Source organism: Lynx canadensis, chromosome B4 (assembly GCF_007474595.2).
Source record: "Lynx canadensis isolate LIC74 chromosome B4, mLynCan4.pri.v2, whole genome shotgun sequence".
NCBI lineage: Eukaryota > Metazoa > Chordata > Mammalia > Carnivora > Felidae > Lynx > Lynx canadensis.
In genome coordinates, this window is record NC_044309.1 from 47,988,594 (window position 1) to 48,008,761 (window position 20,168).

General features: G+C 37.1%; 1 protein-coding gene across 2 annotated transcripts in view; it reads right to left on the reverse strand.

The window, feature by feature from the left end:
• The window catches only part of LOC115518345 (histone H4), a 41,041-nt gene that overhangs the window by 10,820 nt on the left and 10,053 nt on the right, over window positions 1-20,168 (reverse strand). The window contains exon 2 of one of the 2 annotated variants that reach the window (XM_032593914.1): window positions 13,709-13,859. The gene's annotated coding sequence lies outside the window, so the exon portion shown is untranslated. Of the gene's footprint in view, window positions 1-13,708; window positions 13,865-20,168 lie in introns of those variants that run through there. The other variant, XM_030321798.1, reaches the window with a different exon arrangement.

Genomic DNA, 20,168 nt, shown 5'->3' on the forward strand with positions numbered 1-20,168 from the left:
TTGGGTTCATTTAGATCATATTTCACACTATCTTTATTTCACTCTTAATTAAGAACAGTTAAATAGGGGATCTGAGTGAAAGGCAGCTACCAACTGGATGAGCAAGATGCATAGATGTTTCTACCTGAATCAAAGGGTTAATTCTATCAAGCAATCTGTATGGTCCCCAAAATAATTATGTTATTTCTTTACAGAAAATTATATGGATTAGGTTTTTAAAGACTGAGTCACAGAAATTATTAAAACTCCTCAAATTAATTAGAATCTCCACCTTTCACAGAAAATAATAAATCTTTCCTCTTAAAACTGCAGTAGCATCTATCTAGTAGAGACAAACTGTTAGAAGAAAATATACTTAATGTCATAATCAATAGCAACGCATTTTAAATATTTTAACTATAATTTTTTTTTTTTATGCATTACTGCAATTTTTTTTTTTTCAACGTTTATTTATTTTTGGGACAGAGAGAGACAGAGCATGAACGGGGGAGGGGCAGAGAGAGAGGGAGACACAGAATCGGAAACAGGCTGCAGGCTCTGAGCCATCAGCCCAGAGCCCGACGCGGGGCTCGAACTCACGGACGCGAGATCGTGACCTGGCTGAAGTCGGACGCTTAACCGACTGCGCCACCCAGGCGCCCCTTAACTATAATTTTTAAAGGTGGTTTATGACTCATATTTATGCTTATTGTAGAAAATTGAAAATATAGGAAAAGTATAAAGAAGAAGTAAAAATTTCGACCTAATGCTACTCCTCAGAAAAAATAAACTTTAACATTCAGTGGATTTTTATGTAACTTTTTCCTATGCTTATTTTTATGATTTCACTTGAATCATACTATGTGCCCAATTTTCCATATGGCCTTTTTAATCTGAAACTATAATTATCTGGTTATTAATAATAATGATAAAAATTTCATAACTATTAAACTATTGCAGTTTATTCTATGAGCACTATAATTTATTTATCATTTTCCTTAATGTAGTATTTAGATGGTCTTTTTTTTTTTTTTTCTTTTTAAAATACTGCTGCAGAAAAATTATAACATGTGGAGAAAAGCTTCTACCTGTATTTTGGATCCTTTCCCTACAGCCGATCCCCAAAACTAGAATATTTAAGGCTTTGATGTTCATTACAAATTTTAGTTGTGACTCAGTTAAATAGATTTCCTGTCATATGATTAATATTTCATGTGATCTAACTAATAATTAGAACCTTAAAATACAGCTAATAGTTTTATTACGTGATTTCTGCTTTGACATGTGAATTCTGTCTCTTTATACTTAAGGAATCAGCTTCTCAGGTTGGAAGGAGATATGTTCACAAGTCTAATCAGACTTAATATCTGTTATTAAATTATTTAGAGGAATCAGATTTATATTTCCACAAATTTCTATTAATTATCCAAAGAAACCTAAAAGAGGAAGACTAAATCATGCAGGATATGAAGAGAGAAAGTGGAATGGATGATTTGGGCTCCCAAGTCTTCATTTAATATATTTGGATAGATTATGATACTGATAAGGAAGTCAATAATAATAAAGATAACGGGGAGGATAAACAGCATCATCTTTACCCTGACATTCATAATCAACAAAGCATTTCCTAAAAGAGCACTGTGCTCTCTTAACTGCAGTAACCAGCTTGGGCTCTTATTATATGATAATTATATGCATGATTGCATGTACTTTGGACCTTAAATGGTATTTATGGAAGATTTCATATTCAAAAAAAATGGGAAACGAGAAGAGTAATAATTTGATCATAAAAATGCAACAATCTGGCTTCTGTTAAGTCAGTGTGAAATAAGAGGATTCGCTGATGAGATGGTGACAGCTGTCACCATCCATTGCTAAGTGACCAATAAAAGCTTTAGAAATGTGCTTCATTCTCATCACAGATTCCTCTGAAAGAAGAGTAAGAACTTGATGTGAAATCTACTGGTGAGACAACTACTTAACGATTTTCATTAGTTTCTATTTAAATTAGCAGAAGTGTGGACATCTCTAACGTGGTCAAACCTACATCTGTTTGGAGCAGAAATCAAAACTTCTGACTAGAAGTTTAAAAAAGGTAAAGGGAAAAACAATTCCTTAAGAATTCAACAAATTGAGGAGGGAATTAAATATTTATGAAACATGATTCATTTTAAAAATGAGAAGTACAGATGTTGTGTAAGGGTACAAACTTGGAATGAGTATTTATAAGCCCTAGAGGTCTAAGGCACAGTACAGTGAATGTGGACAACAATATTGTATTATAATCATCAAACTTGCTAAGAGACTGGTACTTAAGTACTCCAACCACTAAAAAAAGGATAATATGCAACATGATTGAGTGCTAACTGCATTAACATGTGCCTTAAATTTACACAATATGTCAAATATTTGTATAAAGTGGCATTTTTGAAAAAAAGAAAAGAAAATGAAGAGTAATAATTCCATTAGTAGAGGAAGAAAGCAAGCGGTAGAGGGAGAAAAGATATAGAAGTGGATTCTTTGCCAGCCCCCTATCCAAGAGGATAAGATTCAAACTCCATCCTTTGGAAATGAATTTTGCCGCTGACTTGAAAATGTTCCTTAACGAATTCCTAAAATTGCAAGTGAAAACAACACTTCTATGTGAAACATACTGTGGTAAGTCTTTTGACAACAGCTAACATTTGAATCACAAGTAATGTCAAGCTGCTCTATAAACTTTACATGTTGTCAAAGGTAAACACAAGAAGATTGCAACAGATATATGTTTCGAACTAAAATTACGGTTCTAAATAGCGTTTTTTTTTCCTGATCTCGATGTAAATGCGAAGGAAATTTCCATATTTCAAACTCCATTTAATCATGCAATTGAGGAGTGTCCACCTTTACTTCAACTGGAAGTGATTAATGGGCAATGCAGTGATATGCTGAAAGGCAAAAGATGCCATCCAAATGATGAGTGTGCTCAACTAAAAGCATATGCTTGTGAGTTAATACCAGTATTTGGTGTATCTATGTGAAAAGTAAATTCTCAAAATTGAAATATATAAAATTTTAAAACACACTAGCCTTAACAGATGAACATTCACAATTAACTTTGATGAGAATATTGACTTTGAACCCCAAATAAGCAAAAGGTTATCTCCCTTGCTCCAGAATTCCATTCTTCTCCTAAGTAGCATACACTATCAAATATTTTAATCCATCGTTATCATATTATTTTGAGTTTCATTAATAAAAAATTGTGGAAATTTATTTTTTCTTTTATATGAATATTTACACAATATCCTTGATTTTTATTCTTATTCACCCTTCATATCCTGAAATAGGTACTATCTGGACCTTCCCAAAAGTTTGTCAATCCCTAATAAAATTATAGTCATCCGTCATTATAGTGTAATTCTCTTATCAAGTATACGCATTGGGGTGCCTGGCTGGTTCAGCAGTAGAGCATATGACTCTTGATCTCAGGGTTTTGAGTTCAAGCCCCATGTTGGGTGTGGAGCCTAGTTAAAAAAAAAAAAAAAAGTATGTGCATTGATTCTAGTATTAAACATGAACATTGCTATCTAGTCATTGTCAAGAGATTGATAATTTCTAGTGATTATTCTTCTATGTTCCTTGTATTTCTATGAATATTTTATGCAGAGAGCAGGAGTTATATCTATAGCTATTTAAACCTTATTTAGTAAATATTTACTATTTTATTATTTTATTTTTATTTTTTAAGAGTATACAACTCTTTTAATGTTTATTTATTTTTGAGAGAAAGAGATAGAGTGCAAGCAGGGGAGAGGCAGAGAGAGAGTGGGAGACCAGAATCTGAAACAGGCTCACGGTTTCTAAACTGTCAGCACAAAGGCCAACGTGGGGCTTGAACTCCGGAACCACGAGACCTCAGTCTGAGCTTAGGTTGGATGCTTAACCGACTGAGCCACCCAGGTGCCACAATATTTATTATTTTAAATAATGATATAATTAAATTATTTTTCCTGCCAAACAATAAGTATGTACAAATTTTTACATTAAAAATGAAGGCATAGGGGTGCCATAGGGGTGGCTCAGTCAGTTAAGTGTCCGACTTCAGCTCGGGTCATGATCTCACGGTTCGTGAGTTCGAGCTCCTCGTCAGACTCTGTGCCAACAGCTCAGAGCCTGGAGCCTGCTCCCTCTCTCTCTGCCCCTCCCCTGCTCGCACTCTATCTCTCTCTCAAAAAATAAATAAACATTAAAAAAAATTTTTTAAATAAAAAAAGAAATGAAGGCATAATATTGATACAGGATAGAATGGAGATGCAGTAGCCTAAACAACTAGAACAGTAGAGAATAGAATAAAATATACTTGAAACAATTTTGCAAGTTTCAAATAAAAATAAATGGAAGTTATATTTTGCTGTGACAAAGCAAAACCAAAAATCTATCTTTTGTGTTAAGAAAAATAAAGTTTATAATACTAAGACACATTTTCAGCAAATACATAGTGAAGCTGACAAGTTACTTCCTCTCAAAAGTTAAAAAGAATTGATAAAAATTTGTCTGCTAGAACTAGAATTAAATATGTGAAAAGGTTTTAAAAAATAATTTTCAAAGAATCCAAGCTTTTAACTTTAGCCAACTATAAAAGCTCTTTTTTTTAAGTTTATTTATTTATTTATTTCTGAGAGAGACAGAGTGTGAGCGAGGGAGGGGCAAAGACAGAGGGAGACATAGAATCCGAAGCAGGTTCCAGGCTCCAAGCTGTCAGCGCAGAGCGCACTGCAACTCGAACCTATGAATCAGGAAATCATGACCTGAGCCAAAGTCAGACATTTAATGGACTGAGCCACCCAGACGTCCCTAAAATAGCTTGGTTCTTACGCACACAGAAAATAATTTTTAGATGAAGAAATTGGAAAATAAGTTATTTCAATTATGAAAACTTTGTTAGAAAATTATGAGAAAAGACTTTAAAAAATATATTTGACAAAAAGCTGAAGATTTCAATTAAACCAAATAATTGCCCATGGAATGCAAGACCTCTATAACACCAAGATCGACTGATTCAAACTTTGAAAAGCTGCAGGAACTTGTCTTTAGCTTCTTATCTGTAGGTGAGTCATGTGATGTAAAAAGCACTGCCAAATTAACATTCGATGTGTATTTCTCAAAGGACATCCATATTTATGAAGAAAGGTGGTCAATTTATGGCTTAAATGGAACTCATAGCAGAGATTTTTTTTTAAGCTTATTGATTTATTTTGAGAGAGAGAGAGAGAGAGAGAGAGAGCAACTGCAGCCCAGTAGTTCCATGCTGTCAAAGTGGAGCCCAACGCGGGACTTGATCTCAGGAACCGTAAGATCATGACCTGAGCCAAAACCAAGATTTGGATGCTTAACTGACTGAGCCACCCGGCAGCCCCAAGATATTTTTAATTTAATATGTCTGCCAAAGAATTTTTGATATGAAATATTAGTTTCTATCACAACAGAGGATGCTCCAACTCTTAAGCCAAAAGTCTTGATTTATTGAAATTTTAAGACAAGAAACATGTTTCCCTTCCTGCTTTGTTTCTACCTGTGATGCATACTGAAAACATATATGCCCCAGTTTTCTGAAGCAAACTATGAAAATTGCCATAGATGCATTTAACATCATTCAGGGAATATGTGCAAATGCTATGAGCCATCAAATTGTTTTGGAATTACTGAAAGAAATAGAAGACAATGAATTTAATCATCTTGTGTTCTTCACCAGTGTTTGTTGGTTAAATTGTGGAAGAGTTGTACAAGGATTAACTGCACTGTTAATTCCAAGTCAATGTTTTTCTTGAAAGAAAAGGAATACTTGGCAAATATTCAAAATCCAAACACAAAACTTGGAAGTCTGATCTATGTTTTTTTTTTTTTTTTTTAAATTTTTTTTTTTCACGTTTATTTATTTTTGGGACAGAGAGAGACAAAGCATGAACGGGGGAGGGGCAGAGAGAGAGGGAGACACAGAATCGGAAACAGGCTCCAGGCTCTGAGCCATGAGCCCAGAGCCTGACGCGGGGCTCGAACTCACGGACCGCGAGATCGCGACCTGGCTGAAGTCGGACGCTTAACCGACTGCGCCACCCAGGCACCCCTGATCTATGTTTTTTTTACTGCTACATCACATTGCCTATGAATGAGTTAGATTTGAAGTTATAAGAAAGAAAAAGTTTGTCGTGAACTAGCTAGACAAGTACAAGAATGTATGTTGAAATTGAGTCTTTGCATAATGTAAATCAATAATAATGATTTTATACACTATTTAACATAAATCAACATGAAAGAAGCTTTAAACTATGATTCAGAACACCATGAAAATTGACTATAAAAATTACAAGAAATATTTGAAGGATACCTTGTGGATATTTGTAAATTAAGAGTTGATTTTCAATTTATTCAGTATTTCTTTCAATTCAATGTTAGTAATAGTGGGTTAACAGAAGAGATAGTGAATTTACTTCTTTTGGATGCAAGTAGTTTTTAAACCGGTATGTTTTTCTTTAAAGTTATATCAATTTTGGGGGCACCCAGGTGGCTCAGTCAGTTAAGATTCTGACTTCGGCTTAGGTCATGATATCATGGTTCATGAGTTTCAGTCCTGCATAGGGCTCTGTGAGGACAGCTCAGAGCCTGGACCCTGTTTTGGATTCTGTGTCTCCCTCTCTCTGCCCTTTCCCTGCTCATGCTCTGTCTGTCTCTGTCTCTCTCTCTCAAAAATAAATAAACATTAAAAAAATTAAAATAAATAAATAAGCATTAAAAAAGTTATCAATTTTTTTAAAAGATGAACAAGTTTTTTCAACATAAAAGCACATGATAAACGAACAATTCTTGGCACTGGATTCAGTTATTGGAGAATTGTTAGTTTGGAACTTGGATATGTGAAACTATGTTTTTCTTTGGTTGTTAAATTCAACCTTCTTATTTTTATTTATTTATTTCTAATTTTATTGATTATTGATTTATTGATTTATTGATTTATTTATATTTGAGCCAAAATCAAGAGTTGGTTGCCCAACCAACTGAGCCACTCAGGCACCCCAAAACACAGACTCTTAACTATAGAGAACAAATTGATGGTTACCAGAGGGGGGGTGGATGGGGTGGTGGGTGAAATAGGTGATGGGGTTAATAGTACACTTGTTATGATGAGCACAGGGTGATGTATGGAATTGTTGAATCATTACATTGTACACCTGAAACTAACAGAACACTATGTTAACTATACTGGAATTAAAGAAAAAAGAATAAGAGGGATAAGGAGTGCATTTGTACCATTTTCAACAATGAGGAGAGGATTTGTAATAATATTATTGCAAAGTAACTGAATGTGTTTTCCCATAGAACCACATATACTGCTTATTAGCTTATTTTCTTATAGAAATAAAACAGTGGACAATAATGAAACTTCAGCACTTGGTTAAAATGTTTCTCTAGAAGAAACAACCTTAAAAAAAAGTGTAAACCCTAATTCCTCATGTGGACTCTTTGTGATCACCTCATTTATTTTCCTAATGAATAATTTGTTTCTTTCAGATGTGTTACAGTCTCTACCCTAAAGTCCAGAAGAACACAGACCTTCCCAGGTCAAGAATGAAAGAAACAGGTGACCATCACCATGCCCACTGGCCCAGAATTTTTTAACTCTGTAGAATTTAGTCACCAGGTGGTGCATTGTTAGACACTCCTTGACCCCTCTCCCTCTGGATTTGGACAGGGACGACTTGGTGAGTATATTTTATATTTTCTTTTCTTCCACAAATTTGGGGGTATGCAGGGGAATTCATCCCTCGGTTTTTATTGTGTATCTTTTTTTCTATTTGTCCTTCTATTCCTATTCAGTCTATTCTCCAGGCTCCTCTTCATCTGCCCTCCTTTTAGATGTCAAGATTCCAAATTTCCTTGCACAGCTAGCTTGTCTTTTCATTGTGTTCCCACTCAACAATTTCCCTGGGCAATTTCATACCTTTTCATGGCTCCGCCCACCACCCCTCACCATGGATTCTGTCTCTATTGAGGATTCAGACCTATCGCAGCAACAAAACTAACTTTCTTACCTAACCATCGTCTCCTCTTAAATTTCCACAGTCACCCAATCCTCAATGTTTAAAACTGAACTCATAATTTTCACCACAGATTTAATCTTCCTCCTTGTTTCCTGCAGGGCAGAAATTTGAGACTTATCCCATCCTCATTCCTCCCTCTTTTCTCCACCTGGGATGTCTAGCATGCATGTTGAACTTTCTAAGAATACATCGCCTCCTCTTATGATTTCCAATTTTAATCATTGGATTAAATTTAGGGGTAGCTAAATTAAATTAAATAAATGTGTTGAACACATTATCTGGTCTACTTTGACCCTCACAACAACCCTACAAAATAGACGTATTATTCACAAGATGTTAATAAACTTGACAAAGGACATAAAGCTAGTAGGTTGAATCCAAATGAGTGTTATTTCTCACTTCCATTAGCTCTTTTTTGTAAAGGAAGAAAAAGTGGCTTTCAAAGTAACCAGTTGCTAGATTCAGTTGACTGATTGTCTTCAAAATAGTTTATGTGTTGTGTGGAGCCAGCCATAAACTAATGGAGAGCGGAGCTGCTCCGGAGAACTATTAATGCTATCGTGGGAACCACGTATGTGATTTCAAACTTTCTCCTAGCCATGTTAAGAAGTGAAAAAGAAACAGGTGACAGTAATTTTAAGAACGTATCTTATTTAACCCAACGTGTCACCGTTTTATCATTTCAACACTTATCCAGTACAAAAATTACCAAGATGTTTCACATTCACATCAAACACAAACACCTAGTGCTTGAAATCTCTTGTGTATTTTACATTTACAGCCCACCTCAGCCAGGATGCTAACTTTTCCATTTACTTGCTCTGTATGTAGATTCCATAAAATAAATAGCTCAAAACTAGTTTAATGGGGCACCTGGGTGGCTCAGTCGGTAAGCGTTTTGACTCTTTGTTTCAGCTCAGGTCATGATTTCTCAGTGGGTGGGATCGAGCCCTGGGTCAGGCTCTGCACTGACAGCATAGAGTCTGCTTGGGAGCTCTCTCTTTCCCTCTCTCTCCCCTCCCTGCTCATGCTCACTCTCACCCTCTCGTTCTTTCAAAATAAACAAATAAACTAAAAAAAAAAAAAAAAAAAAAAAGAGTCTGTGTTTTGGTTTGTCTCTGTTTTTCTTTGTTCATTTGTTGCCCAAATTCCACATTTGAGTGAAATCATATGGTATGTGTCTTTCTCTGGCTGATTCACTCCTACTCTGCCATCTTCCCCAGAAGTCTATTCCTCTGATTCTTTAACACATCTCTGTCTTTTGCTTTTTGATGTGTTCCATCAATATTTTTTCTCCAAATGCCATCTTAGTTCAAACCTTTATCACCTCATGTGGTTACAAACAGCAGCTTTTGAATTGGTTTGCTAATGTCCTCTAACGTCAGCTTCATTTGTACACAGCTACCTGTATCACTTTTCAAAAATGTAATTAGATTAAATAATCAAAGCAAAATGTATCATTTATAATATGGCTGCTAATTTGCTGAATTCCAGTTATCATAATGTCATTTCTTAAAATAAAGAAATATAGTATGGACATTTGGAAAACCTGAATTGAAGTCCCTGTGATTTATATATGACCTTGAAGAAATTGCTTAACTTCTGGGCTTTAGTTCCCTCATTTGTAATATAAATTGGTATATATGATCTCTGAAACTTCTCAATTCTGATTTTGAACAAGGCTTTACCAGTCTGCAGGCATTCAGGTCTTTGCATTGTACTCCACATTGTATTTCCTGAGACGTTTTCTCACTCATCAATGATTAAGGAACATTAATCAGTGACAGGCATTATGTTAGACTCTAGGTATAGCTAAATTCTCTGCCCAGAGAAACAGGACAGAGCCATCTACCTAAATATTGGTACTACATCAGTACATAATCAAGGCCATACTAGGGGATTTATATACAGCACAATGGAAGGGGGGAAGGATAAGAAACAAAATCTAACTCTGCCTAGGGAAGCTAAATAAGATAGGAAACCTTAAGAGAAAATTATAGATATAAGAAAAAAAAGAAATGAAAAGCAAAGAGGTCATTGATGACCATAGAATGGAAAAATTCAATGAAGTATTAAATAGAAATCTTACTAAAGTAGGTTGAAAATTAAATATAAACTATTAGGAGCGCCTTGGTGGCTCAGTCTGTTGAATGTCCAACTTTAGCTCAGGTCATGATCTAATGGTTTGTGAATTCCAGCCCTGTATCGGGTTTACTGTTGTCAGCACAGAGCCCACTTCAGGTCCTCTGTCCCCCTTTTTCCCCTCTGCCCCTTCCCCCATTCACACACTCTCTCTCAAAAATGAATAAACATTTATAAAAAACCTATAAACTACTAGTTAATGCATTGAGTTAAGTCGATATGCTTATCTCTCTTCCTTCTTCATACTCTTGAAAAAAAAAAAGGGTACAAACCTCCACAGAAAAACAATAAGGAGAACACAACTGACCAGACAAATCAACAACATTGGGAAGGTCGAAAGATACAAACTTCCACCTATAAAACAAATAATTGTGGGGATATAACGTACAGCATGGTGGCCATAGCTAGTAACACTGTAGTGAATATTTGAAAGTTGTTAAGAGAGTAGACCTTAAAAGTTCTCATCACAAGAAAAAAAATTATAACTATGTTAACTAGACTTATTCTGGTAATCATTTCATAATATACAAATATTGAATCATTATGTTGTACACCTGAAAGTAATATATATTATGTGACAATTATACTCCAATAAAAAAAGCAAGCAAGAGAACTTACATATGAGACTTGTCCTGGTGGCTGCAAGACAAGTAGCTCTTTACGTGTGCCTACCAGAATCTTGAAAGTTTATACAAAGGCCTTAATGTGTTCAGTCACATAACCAGTCCACATGGTCTCAACAATACATTACTCTCTCAAGGCTGTGTCCTTGAAATGGCTGCTAGGATAGGGATAATAGGTAGAATGTACATTCCAAGGACAGGGGAAGGAGTAGGGAGACTTCAGTTGCCTGAAGTCAGTGGGCAGTCATGTCCTCTTGGTGACTTCCTCTAACAAGTGTTTTCGAAAAAAATTACACCTTTAGATCCTATGATATGTTTAAATACATTGGGACACACTTTGATTTCTTTTTTTTTTTAATGTTTATTTACTTTTGAGAGAGAGAGAGACAGACAGAGTGTGAGCAGGGGAGGGGCAGAGAGAGGGAGACACAGAATCCGAAGCAGGCTCCAGGTTCTGAGCTATCAGCGCAGAGCCCAATGCGGGGCTTGAACACAAGAACTGTGAGATCATGACCTGCGTGGAAGTCAGATGCTTAACCAACTGAGCCACCCAGGTGCCCCGAGACAGAGTTTGATTTCTGTGGGGAAATGTGGGGATCAACCATGACAGGTAATTTTTAACTACAAGGAAAGAAAAAATTTGTCCAAGAAATGTAATCATAGAGTATATGGCTCAGTTAGGAATAATGTTAATGTATGTATAATAATGTAACTACTTAAATACTAACAACCAAAGAATTTTAAATAATTATACTTGATGGATGGGGGTCAGAAAAGTTTATGAGTAGGTAGGAGGGAGGATATGTGAATTCTCCTCCTCCATGGTAGGAAGTGAATAGGTAACATCCTAAACTTAAAAGTTTAGATACAGCAGTATTAGCATGTTATTTAGAAATACAGAGATGTCACCAGAAGAAAAAGCTGATTTCTGGAAAGCAGAAATTGGGGGAAGAGAGGAACAGCAGGGGATTTCTGCTTTTCAATATACATTTTATGGAACAATTAGATTTTAAAACTAAATAAATGTTTTATTTTGATTAAACAGTTAAAATTAACTTACAAAAAGAAACATTGACTAACAGTAAATGGAGAATTTCTGCTGAAATAAGTTTGCATATTCCCAGCAATCTTCCAGATTCCAAGAAAGTATAGAAAATAAAAATTAGGGGCGCCTGGGTGGCTCAGTAAGTTAAGCATCCAACTTTAGCTCAGGCCACGATCTCACAGTTCAAGGCCACGAGCCCCGCATCAGGTGCTGTGCTGACAGTTCAGAGTCTGGAGCCTGCTTCAGATTCTGTGTCTCCCTCTCTCTCTGCCCCTGCCCCGCTCACACTCGATCTCTCTCTCAAAAATAAATAATATTTTTAAAAATTTTTAAAAAGAAAAGAAAAATTAAACAACAGTTTTAAAAAGAGCTAAAGAACAAATGACAATCATAAAAAGCTGGTAATTGCAAATACGGTTCTAGGACCTAGAGAGATAAATTTGAGAATCAGCTTTATATAAGTGGTAATTTAATCCACTAAGTTGAACAAACTCATTTTAGGCTGAATAATGAGAGGAAAATGAGCCTTTCTGCTAGAAACAGACTCAAGATCCAAAAACTCAAATACTAGGCTAGGGGTGGCATGAAAGGGGAGATGCGAAGTCCCTAGTGCTTCGCATCTGGTGAGAAACTAGAACCATGAAAAGGGTCACCAAGAGGGGACCTTCTCACTTTCGAAAGAATGCCTGAAAAGAATCATGGCATCTGCTGGGGAAAGTGGCCTGTGTCAAGTCTTGCTCAGAGAGGGAGAGAGAAAGTGTCAGCCTCCATACTGGACCAGGGCACATTGGCCATTTTTGTTTGTTTGTTTTAGTAGGCTTCACTCCAATGGGGAGCCAGACTCAGGGCTTGAACTCATGACCCTGCAATGAAGAACTGAGCTGAGATCAAGAGTCAGACGCTTAACTGACTGAGCTACCTAGGAGGCTCAAAAATTTTTTTCTTTTCTTTTTTCAAGTAAGCTCTACACACTCAGAGTGGGGTTTGAACTCACAACCCCAAGATCAAGAGTCACATGCTTTATCAGCTAAGCCAGCTAGGTGCCCATGTGTAAGATGTGCAATATCTCTACAGAGCATTAAACATAGGCTACCAATTCAGGACCTGGGACTGAACTGAGAAGCCCAGTCAGTGATGTGTATATAACCTTAAAATTATCAGAGATATGGTAAAATTAAACAGTGTATTGAATCACTGACCCAGAATGCCAGGGAGATAAGAAGATGCTGAATCAAGTAGCTTTGGGCCATGAGGGACTGACTGAGACACTTTGTTAGGGGTAAATAACGCAAGCTCCACAGCTCCATTGCCATGATTCAAATCTTGAGTCTACCCTTTACTGACTATGTGACTTTGGGCCAGTTTTGCTACCTGCCCAAGTCTCAGTTTGCTTAGTTTTCTAAATAAAAATAGCATCTACTTCATAGGATTTTTGTAAACCATCCTTAGAAAAGAGTAGGCAGTCAAATGACATATCTGGTAAAAGTTTAGTATCCAAATATATAAAGAACTTATCAGCTCAACACCAGAAAAAAAACAAATAATCCAATTAAATGGGCCAGATGTGAACAGACATTTCTCTAAAGAAGACATATAGGTGACCAACAGACACATGAAAAGATGCTCGATGTCACTCATCATCAGGGAAATACAAGTCTAAACCACAATGTGATATCACCAGACACATGTTAGAATGGCTAAAATCAAGAAGACAAGAAAGAAGTGTTGGCGAGGATGTGGGGAAAAAGGAACACTCGTGTGCTACTGGTAGGACTGCAAACTGATACAGCCACTCTGGAAAACAGTATAGAAGTTCCTCAAAAAACTAAAAGTAGACTTACCACAGGATACAGGGTCGCCTGGGTGGCTCAGATGGATGAGTGTCCAACACCTGATTTCGGCTCCAGCCACGATCTCGCGGTTTGTGGGTTCGAGCCCCACATCAGGCTCTGTGTTGACAGTGCAGAGCCTGCTTAGGATCCTCTCTCTCTCCTTCTCTTTCAAAAATAAATAAATAAATTTTATTAAAAAAATATTACCTTATGATCCAGTTATTCCAGTACTGGATATTTACCCAAAGATTGCAAAAACACTAATTTGAAAAGATATGTGCACCCCATGTTTATTGCAGCATTATAGCCAAATTATGGAGCAGCCAAGTATCCATCAATAGATGAATGGATAAAGAAGACATGGGGTGTGTGTGTGTGTGTGTGTGTGTGTGTGTGTAATGGAATATTACTTAGTCATAAAAAGGAATGAAATCTTGCCATTTGTAATAATATGAATAAATCTAGAGGGTATAATGCTATGTGAAAAAAGTCAGTCAGAGAAAGACAAATACCATGTGATTTCACTCATATGTGGAGTTTAAGAAACAATACAAACAGGGGCGCCTGTGTGGCTCAGTCTGTTAAGTTGGCTTAGGACATGATCTCACGGTTCATGGGTTCAAGCCCTGTGTCAGGTTCTGTGCTGACAGCTCAGAGCCTGGAGCCTGCTTTGGATTCCGTGTCTTCCTCTCTCTCTGCTCCTCCCCTGCTCATGCTCTGTCTCTCTCAAAAATAAAATAAACACAAGAAAACCAAAGTGGGAGGCATCACAATCCCAGACTGTAGTCTCTACTACAAAGCTGTAATCATCAAGACAGTATGGTATTGGCACAAAAATGACACATAGACCAGTGGAACAGAATAGAGAACCCAGCATTGGACCCATAAATGTATGGCCAACTAATCTTTGACAAAGCAGGAAAGAGTATCCAATGGAAAAAAAGTCTCTTTAGCAAATAGTGGTGGGAGAACTGGACAGCAACATGCAGAAGAATGAAACTAGACCACTTTCTTACACCATTCACAAAAATAAACTCAAAATAGATGAAAGACCTAAATGTGAGACAGGAAACTATCAAAACCCTAGAGCAGGAAGCAGGCAACAACCTCTTTGACCTCAGCTGCAGCAATTTCTTGCTTGACACATCTCCCAAGGCAAGGGAATTAAAAGCAAAAGTGAACTACTGGGACCTCATCAAGATAAAAAGCTTCTGCACTGCAAAGGAAACAATCAACAAAACTAAAAAGCAACATGGAATGGGAAAAGATATTTGCAAGTGACATATTGGATAAAGGGTTAGTATCCAAAATCTATAAAGAATCAACACCTGAAAAAACAAATAATCCAGTGAAGAAATGGGCAGAAGACATGAATAGAAACTTTTCCAAAGAAGACATCCAGATGGCCAACAGACACATGAAAAGATGCTCAACATTACTCATCATCAGGGAAATACAAATCAAAACCACACTGAGATACCACCTCACACAGGTCAGAGTGGCTAAAATTAACAACTCAGGAAAACAGATGCTGGTGAGGATGTGGAGAAACGGAACCCTCTAGCACTGTTGGTAGGAATTCAAACTTGTGCAGCAGTTCTGGAAAACAGTGTGAGGTTCCTCAAAAAATTAAAACTAGAACTACCCTACGACCCAGTAATAGTACTACTAGGAATTTATCCAAAGGATACAGGAGTGCTGATTCATAGGAGCATATGTACCCCAATGTTTATAGCAGCACTTTCAACAATAGCCAAATTATGGAAAAAGGCTAAATGTCCATCAACTGATGAATGGATAAAGATGTGGTTTATATATACAATGGAATACTACTTGGCAATGAGAAAGAATGAAATCATGCCATTTGCAGCAATGTGGATGGACTGGAAGGTATTATGCTAACTAAATAAGTCAGTCAGAGAAAGACAGATATCACATGTTTTCACTCCTACGTGGATCTTAAGAAACTTACCAGAAGACCATGGGGGAAGGTAAGGGTAAAAAAAATAGTTACAAACAGAGAGGGAGGGAGGCAAACCATAAGAGACTCTTAAATACAGAGAACAAACTGAGGGCTGATGGGGGGGGGGGTGGAGAGGGGAAAATGGGTGATGGGCATTGAGGAGAGCACTTGCTGGGATGAGCACCGGGTGTTGTATGTAAGTGATGAACCACAGGAATCCACCCCCAAAACCAAGAGCACACTTTACAGACTGTATGTTAGCCAATTTGACAACAAATTATATTTAAAAAAATAAATAAACATTAAATTTTTTTTTAAAAAAGAAACAATAGAAACAAAGAAAAAAAAAGAGACAAACCAAAAAACAAACTGTTAACTATAGAGAACAAACTGATGGTTATTAGAAGGGAGATGGGGAGGGGAGGTGAAATAGGTAATGGGGGTTAAGAAAGGCACTTGTGATGAGCATCATGTGTTGTATGGAAGTGTTGAATCACTATATTGTACACCTGAAACTAATTTTGCACTGTATGTTAACTACATTGAAGTTAAAATTAAAAAATCTTTTATTATACTTTCTTTGGATTAACTCCATTTTTCCTAATATTTTAAGTTGAATACTTAGCTCATTAATTGTCACTCTTTTTTCTCATGAAGAAACTTATGTATAAATATTTCAGCCTATAAATTTTCCTCTAAGTAGTACTTTGGATGCATTTCAGCTATGCTTTGTTCTCTATACGGTACAGCTATCTTTATAAAGGGTAAAATGGAACATGCGCTTTCTAGATTAAAATCTTTTATTGATTTTCAATTACACTTACAAGAAAACCCCCAATCTTTTTGGAGCTGGTGTGCCACCCTCTCCAGCCTCATCCTGTCCCACTCTCTCCCTCCTTCGTGGCAGCTTAGCCACACCAGCTTCCACTCTTTCTTAGATGTGCCACATTCTTTCCCTTTACGTCTCATTTCTGTTCTTTAGCACTAGGCTTAACTGCTATATCCATGAGAAGTCCCTAACCACTCTAAGTTAGCTCCCTAAGTCCACCAGGAAATAGTCTTTATCACATCCCTTATCTCCTTCATAACATTTATCACAATTGTATATATTTATGTTTGGTAACGTGGTTTTTTTTCTGTCTTTCCAACTAAATTGTAACTTGCATGAGGACTTCTAGAAAATAGCTAGCAAACAGACTGAAATTAATGGAGTAATAATAGTAACATTAATTGCATAGAATATCAACACTATAACAAGGCAGGTGAATACTAATGAGATTAAATACATACTTTTTCTTAAATTATTGAAGACTGTTCAAGTTATCTAAATCTGTTATAATAGAGATAACATAGATAGTAGAGATCACATATATAATAGAGATAAAAATGGATTTTTTTTTCTGAAAGATTAGATTCTGCTATCATTGTCTGGGATTCCACTTGCCACCATCATCAGATGAGGCACCAACCAGAACCATAGATCCTTCTTATCCTTCTTTCTAGTCAGAGCACCAAACTGTTGGTTGGTGATGGCCATAGAGTCCACAGTGGAGGCCACATGCAAGTCCACCATCCTCCACAGATCCACTTCCTGCTGTGTTCAGTCAAGCCCTTGTTATAGTCAGTCAAGAAAGGACCACTGACAGCTTTCTCAGGCTTGGAGACTTTTCTTCCAGATATTACAAGATATATAAAGGTAGCCATAAGCTAAGATATGCAATATAATGTGATTATTTCACACCATGAAATGATCTCTAACTTTTGTACTTCTGCCTTGTCTATAAATGATACTTTTGAGGATTTATTTAAAGGTCAAGTGTTGATGGCTCATACATATTAAAGGAGTTTATTAAGTAGCAAAAGGCCTTGACACAGAGAGAATACTTAAAACTTGGATCAAAATCTCTGAAAGAACTGGAAAAAGATGATAGACTGTGTAAAAACTATCATTGAAATATTAAAAATAACAGAGGAAGAAAAGAAAATAGAAAAGAAGTTTGCCATATTCTATTCAATGAACAAAGTACTAAGGAACAAAAAAAATACATGAAAGATACAATTTAAGTGATGATGTTTTAACTTTTGAATAAAGTAATTTTTATTTTTAGTAAAATGTGAAAAACTGTATGTTATTACCATGATCACTTAAAGTTATTGACATATTTTATATTATTTTCCAAGATTTGATACAATCAATCAATATATATTTTATTTTACTAAAAACTTACAGACAACTGACCAAAAACCTGGCTCACGTGGTATATACTAGAAGCAGTAAAATTGTTTGGCAAATACATTGAAACACGTCCAAATACATACAAAAGTTACAACTGTTCTTTGATAAGTCTCCTTAGATGCTATTTAAAATGTGGATAGTGGGGCGCCTGGGTGGCGCAGTCGGTTGAGCGTCCGACTTCGGCCAGGTCACGATCTCGTGGTCCGTGAGTTCGAGCCCCGCGTCAGGCTCTGGGCTGATGGCTCGGAGCCTGGAGCCTGTTTCCGATTCTGTCTCCCTCTCTCTGCCCCTCCCCCGTTCATGCTCTGTCTCTCTCTGTCCCAAAAATAAATAAACGTTGAAAAAAAATTAAAAAAAAAATAAATAAAATGTGGATAGTTATCAGGCCATTTCAGTTTAAAATTATTCATGAGAGAGAGCCAAAGCATAAGAGACTCTTAAAAACTGAGAACAAACTGAGGGTTGATGGGGGGTGGGAGGGAGGGGAGGGTAGGTGATGGGTACTGAAAAGGGCATCTTTTGGGATGAGCACTGGGTGCTGTATGGAAACCAATTTGACAATAAATTTCATATATTAAAAAAAAATTATTCATGAGAGAAGCATCACAAAGCAGAAAATGAATGTCCTCAAATACATCCGTATGTCGTAGTCCCTGTCTTCCCTTTTCAGCCCCTCGTTGATGACTGTGCATCAGGAGTCTGGGGACTGTCTGCTATCAAGTGAACTCATCCTCGAGGCCCTCAGCCCTTGTCTAATCTGCTCTCCTGCCTTTGCCCCACCCACTTCACCTTGTGAATGGTACCACCAGGGGTGCCCTGTCAAGTGTGAGAATCCCTCTACCATCTCTTCACCACCTTTACCTATCACCAGGTCCAGTCAAATCTAGCTTGTTAATGTGGCATTAATTTACCCTTTCGCATCCATTTTCTTCCCTGGTTCTTAACCTTTCTCTTGGGTGATGACATCATATTTACTGCAGTAACCTCCCAACTTGACACTCTCAAATTCACTTGTGATTGCTTCCCAAAGGATCTTTTTAAAATACACATTTGAGGGGCGCCTGGGTGGCGCAGTTGGTTAAGCGTCTGACTTCAGCCAGGTCACGATCTCGCGGTCCGTGAGTTCGAGCCCCGCGTTGGGCTCTGGGCTGATGACTCAGAGCCTGGAGCCTGTTTCCGATTCTGTGTCTCCCTCTTTCTCTGCCCCTCCCCCGTTCATGCTCTGTCTCTCTCTGTCCCAAAAATAAATAAACGTTGAAAAAAAAATTTAAAATACACATTTGAGTAGAGGACCCTCTCTGATTATTCCTAAATAACTTGCAAATTATTTCAGCTGAAAACCCAAATTTCTTAACCGTCATGATATAGTCTTTTCCTGTACTAGTCCAGTCGCTCAGGTCCCACCATTGGAGACTAGATTGGAGACAGAGTACATATCCTCTAGAATACTTTTCCTCACTCTTCCCAGCAAAATTTATTATTCTTTGTGCTTCTGAATAGCTGTACTTTTTTCATATTTCTGGAGTCATATTTATAAAACAGTTTAGTAAGTACTCATTTTTATAATATATAATGTTACAGACACTGAGACCCGTGACTTTGTTTCCCTGGAGTCTAAGATCATGCTTGCCACACATGAAATGCACAATCACAGCGTGTAAATTATAATGCATTGCAAGAATGATAGCCCCACCCCTTCTTCTCTTCCTCTGAGTCAGTACCTGGGATTTTCCCAGACCTGAACACTGCAGTGCAGTTTCCGGCAGTGGTATATGGCAATGAAACATCATAACAATGGCATTATTTCATTATCAGGAACTATTTTCCCAACAATAATCATAAGTCTCCCCACAGTTTTTTAAATAATTTATTTTAGATAGATATACATTAAAGGTTTCTTTTTGATATTCTATCAGTTCTGTCTTTAAATATTCCAAAGGATTAAGTACTTAGGCGTGTTGGGAATGGCAGGGATGAATTCCCTAGTGGAATATAAATTTGGTAAATTATAGAGTGGTCATATAACCTGTATCATCATGCCTTCAAGTTTGCTTTTTGATTTTTCAGTAAGCCTCTCATAAAAAACAAAGCTTTAGGGGCGCCTGGGTGGCGCAGTCGGTTAAGCGTCCGACTTCAGCCAGGTCACGATCTCGCGGTCCGTGAGTTCGAGCCCCGCGTCAGGCTCTGGGCTGATGGCTCGGAGCCTGGAGCCTGTTTCCGATTCTGTGTCTCCCTCTCTCTCTGCCCCTCCCCCATTCATGCTCTGTCTC